Genomic DNA, 5,398 nt, shown 5'->3' on the forward strand with positions numbered 1-5,398 from the left:
AGTGTCCGCGGGTGCAAAGAGTGAAAGGCGATGGCTTCATTTTCTCTCAGGCACCCACTTTTTTAAACTTTCGTGTGACGAGTGGGGCTCCACGAAGAGTCGCTGTGGTCCTGCATTGTGGCAGGTGGCTTCACTGCTACCATGATGGTGCTTGAACAGCTGTGACAGTGTGAACCAGCTGCACCCAGCCATGGTTCCTTAAAGTGCATATCTGCTTTTAAGGAATGGTGTTTTTCTAAAAAGAAAGAGGAGGAGGAGGAGGAAGAGAAGGAAGAGGAAGAAAAGGAGGAGGAAGAAAGAGAGAGAGAGAGGGATGGAAGGAAGGAAGGAAGGAAAGAAGGGAGGGAGGGAGGGAGGAAAGAAGGAAGGAAGGAAGGAAGGAAGGAAGGAAGGAAGGAAGGAAGGAAGGAAGGAAAGAAGGTGTCTTGAAGCTTCTATTTCTAGCCTCCATGGAAGCTATGCCCAGTTCTGTCCTCTCTGCCACTGAACTTAGAGCCAGGAGCCTCATCTGCTGACTGTCCAGGTCTGAGTCCTGGAAAGTGACATAGGCCCAAAGGGCAGACAGACAGGGGAAAACACACATAAGTGACAGCGGGGTAGAGATGGTCAAAGAGAAACCTAATTTGCCAAGGGGACAACCATGACTCATGGGTCCTAAGGAAATATTAGCACTGGCCCAGTCACACAGAACACAACTGTGAGAGAAGACCAGGGTTCCATACACCAGCTGTGAAACAAAGAACCAGCTCTGTGGAGCAAGGAGATTAGATGACTGCCCTGGCCCAGGAGTTTGACGGGTGCAAATTCTAACCTTCCTGCCAACACCCACATGTTTCTGTAACTCAGACTCCCTCTAAAAAAAGAGAAAGAAGAGAAATAATACACCAATCCCAATCACCACTTTATTTAATGAGTACGTATAGCTGCATGTGTTGGCACACACCAATAATCCCAGCACTTGGAAGGTCCAGGAACACAGGAGTTCAAGGTCATCCTCAACTACATAACAAACTCAAAACTACCTTGAGCTGTATGAGACCCAGTCTGGGATATATATTTATGTATGTATGTATACATATAAACATAAAGAGAGAGAGAAGAGAGAGGCAAGCACTTTACACTTCTTTCCTTATTCAAGGGTGGCTCACATTTGCAAACGTATAAGTTTTCTAAACAATGTGAGCCAAAGTAAAAACCCTTCTCAAAGCGTCTCACTTAAGCAAACACAGAAGGTAATTGATTCCTTCAAGTGGCAAGAGAAAGCAACAAACCTATGCAGATACATTCTATAGCCGCTCAAGTCCCATAACTCTATTGACTACTCCATCATCTGGTCCTGCCCAGCAATTCAGTTATTCTCAGAATGGGTGAAATCTTAAATCCACATCAGCTTTTAACATCTGCCAGAGCCTTAACGACACAGAACAAAGCAAAATCCCCATACGCCACCTGCTGGTAGGAGTATAATTTAAATCAAAGTCAAAAGTGTATGGGAGTCTAGCAGGCTCAGAACCAAGAGAGACATCAGCAAAGTGGCAGGAGGCTGGGTACCCTGTACAGCCAAACCACTTCCATATTCATTCAAACAACTGTACAGCTGTTTCAAAGCCTTCAACTACTGCAAATGCGTCTTGTGCAAACTGAAGGACACTACCAAAATCAGTTTCTCACGTAGGACACTGATTCGACTCACATTAATTTATGCTTTGGGCTCGGTAATTTGAATCAATCTTCAGAGCCATACTATTTAGACAAGCTTATCAGCGGATTACAAAATTGGCTAACTCCCATACTAATCAAAATGGCCACGTGTTATGGAAATCTTAACTAACTCCCCTGCTAATCAAAATGGCCACGTTTTATGAACATCTCTTTCACCTCTGAAAAATGCACTATCCTGCAAGGTGTCGCTCAGAGTGTGGTCCAAGGCTAACAACCCCCACGGAAGTCTATGAGACATGCACCCTTACAAGCTCCACCATAGACATGCTAGATCTCAAGCTCTGTGGGTGAAGACCTGGTTCAGCAAGCCTTCCAGGTGAATCTTATTTACCAGCAACTGACATGTTGGTACTTGCCTGTAATCCAAGAGCTTCAAAATATGAGACAGAAGTATTGTGAATTAGAAATCAGACTGAGTTACATAGGAAGGTCAAAGTCACTGAAGGGTTACATTTAAGAGACCCTGGCTCCTGAGCTGGGGAAATGGCTCGATCAGTTAAATGCTTGTTGTACAATAGGAATCTAATCCCAGCACCCAAGTAGAAGCCGGGCAGTCCCAGCAGCAATCCCAGTGTTGGAATGGCAGAAGCAGGAGACACACTGGGACTTGCTGGCCAGCCAGTCTAGATGAATCTGCAAGCTCCAGGTACCGTAGGAGACATCACCTCAAAAGCTGAAGTAGGCAGCAGTTGAGAAAGATACTAATGTCAGTCTCTGGTGTCTACATGCATACATGGACATGTATACCCACACAAACATGCACAAAGAGTGGTGGGGAGGGAGAGACTATGAGACAGACAGACATGGATATGTATACCCACACAAACATATACAAAGAGTGGCGGGGAGGGCGAGACCATGAGACAGACAGACAGACAGACAGACAGACAGACAGACAGACTTACTGCAGACAGCAGATGAACTGACTGGCCCTGGCTTTAAAACAATTAAACAGTGAGGCAATAATACTGCAGCTGGAAGCAAGTACACAACAGAAGACCAGTAATATTAATACAAAAATAGATTTGAAAACTCCAGACTTCCGAATTTTGTAAAATGCCATTAGCCTAAACCTATTTCATCCCCACTCCTTCTAAGTAAATGAAGACCGTGAAACTCATACGGGAATGTAGACAACGGCGTGTGAGTTCATGTCTATTTATGCTGTGGCTCAGAGATATTTGCACATCAAACCCGAATCTGAGTTTACACTGGGGATCCTGGGTCTTTTGTAAATGTGGAGAGAGTAAATTCAGAATCAAAATGTCTTGAAGAAACAGTTTTCTAGGAATGCTGCCAGTCCCTTCTCTCAGGGTGACCTTAACTATCAGATTGAGGAATCTTCCCCTCTCCTGATTAATACTTCAAGGGATGATTAGCGGGCTTTGTTCATGGAGACAGGGGGACACCCTGACTCATGACCTGCCTTCTCCAGAGCTCTCCAAGTTGTGACTTTAGCACAGGGGTCCTGTGTGGACAACAGAACAAATGGGTGCACCCTGCTTCTGACTCCCCAACAAGAAATGCGGAACCCCTGTGTTCCAACCCTTGCCATCTTCCTTCTCAATGACACAGAGAGCTTACAAATGAACTTCACACACCTGATGGAGGATTCCAGGGGACCCCCCTCCTTACTCAGATAAAGGCTTATTTCTGAATCTTTAGAATCAAAATAGGACTTTGTCAGACACCTATTTGTGCAAACTTTAATTTCAAGTGTATTTAAATAACTTTGCCTCTTGCTTTTCCTCATCTCATCAAGCAGAGATGCTTCCACTGTGTAATCACGATAATGAATAAACATGGGGTGCTTACAAAGGACTCCAGCACCGCCAAACTGATCAATTGTTAATTCTACCAAGTGATGGAACGTGCCTTCCTTGGCAGCGACTCCATCAAGCCATGATTACAGTGGGAAAGATGCCCGTACCCATATTTCCAGGACCCCTGGAAAATAAGCCCACAACCATCCCTGGGACTCCACCTTGGGTTCATCTGGGTCATCTCCTCTCCCAACCTACCTCTCCATGCCACCTCTGAGAGGCAGAAATTGTTGTGGCATTTACAAAGTCATGGGCTACATGATTATTAATTGGCAGAGGTCTGGAAGCAGCTATTAACAGACTAAACAAGCACAGAGTATATCCAGTGGGCCCTTATTATCTGGATAAAATGACAATTTCATAATAAGCATTTGGCCCAGAGGATCCAAATCAGCATGAAATGCTTTTGTGTGTCAGGACGAGGACAGTCAACACTCAGCCTGAAGATAACACATTCATTAGTTGTCCTGTCCCCACGCAGGCCTAGGCCATGCACCAGAAGAGTCAGGTCAGTCTTTTGTGCAGAGAAAGAAGGAATGACCTCTTAAAGGCTCTGCCTCTGCTCTGCCACAGGCTGTTGGGGTGTCTTCATCCCTGTGTGCCTGTCTTCCCTCTTGCATGGAGGACACTAATGATGGTGCCTGCTCTACAGGACTCTGGGGACAAAATGGCTAGTGTAGTAAAATGGTACAGCTACTAGGAACAGTAGCATGTAATGTCCAGAGAAAATCAAGCACAGAATCCCATCAGGTCAAGAAGCCCTAGTGTGGATACATAACAGCGACAACTGAAACCAGGGACTCCAGCAGCTATTACATTTGTAACAACAGTTTGATAACACACAATTTGGGGTTTGTTCTTGGAGGGGGGATTTGAAGTTGAGTGGGTAGAGAAATGGAAAGGATCTGAGATGAACTGAGGTAGGTGAAAGAACATGATCAAAATGTATTGTATGAAAATAATTCTGTGCTCACTTCAGCAGCACATATACTAAAATTGGAACGATATGAGAAGGATAGCATGGCCCCTGCACAAGGATGACACGCAAATTCATGAAGCATTCCATATTAAAAAAAAAAGAAAAGAAAAGAATTTTAATTTAAAAGAAGAAAAATTGAAAGGATATTTATACTTACCAATCAGTGCACATTTTAATTGCTGCACTGTCCATCTTATGTCTGTGATTTTTATCCTACTAAAGAACTAAAGTATATAATTATGTGCTAGAAAGAAATAAAATAGATATTCTTTACAGTGAACAAGAAAAACATGGGACCAACATAAATGTCCACTGACAACCCAAGAGGATGTGGGAGACAAACCCCTAATAGGGGAACAAACTGTGGTGCCTGCTACCTCATGGATGACCGTCAGAGGCATTGTGCTTAGTGACGTAAGCCAGTCACAGAAGGACAAATATTATATGGCCCCATTTACAGAAGGTACCAAACAGAGCAGAATTCGGGGTCATCAAATAGAATGGTGGATGATAGCAGTCATGGCACAGGGTAAGGAGTCAGGCTCAAAAGCTATGCTTCAGTTTTATACAAAGAAAAGAATGCCTTGGATAGAAAGAGATGGTGATGCTCAATCATGGTGAATACACAATTGAAATGTAGCCTTGAGAGTGGCTAAAATGGTCAATTTTATGTCACTTCTGCTTTTTCAATGCCCCCCCCCCAGAAAAACAGCATATTCAAGACAGTAACTTCAATACTAGCAATTGTGGCTGCTATTGTTTGTTTTAAAAGCTCAGTAGACAAATATTTACCACACATCCCCTAAGGTATAGTTAGTAAACACTCAGCTAGACATGATACTCCAGACCTGTAATCCCAACAGTCAGGAAGCAA

At 43.9% G+C, this 5,398-nt stretch overlaps 1 non-coding gene across 1 annotated transcript; it reads left to right on the forward strand.

Annotated features, from left to right (window-relative positions):
* The first annotated feature begins 4,511 nt into the window (after positions 1–4,511).
* Positions 4,512–4,617, forward strand: LOC116100091. The gene has a single exon (XR_004122456.1). It is a non-coding gene; the product is annotated as a U6 spliceosomal RNA (small nuclear RNA).
* Positions 4,618–5,398: the final 781 nt, after the last annotated feature.

Source organism: Mastomys coucha, unplaced genomic scaffold (assembly GCF_008632895.1).
Source record: "Mastomys coucha isolate ucsf_1 unplaced genomic scaffold, UCSF_Mcou_1 pScaffold20, whole genome shotgun sequence".
NCBI lineage: Eukaryota > Metazoa > Chordata > Mammalia > Rodentia > Muridae > Mastomys > Mastomys coucha.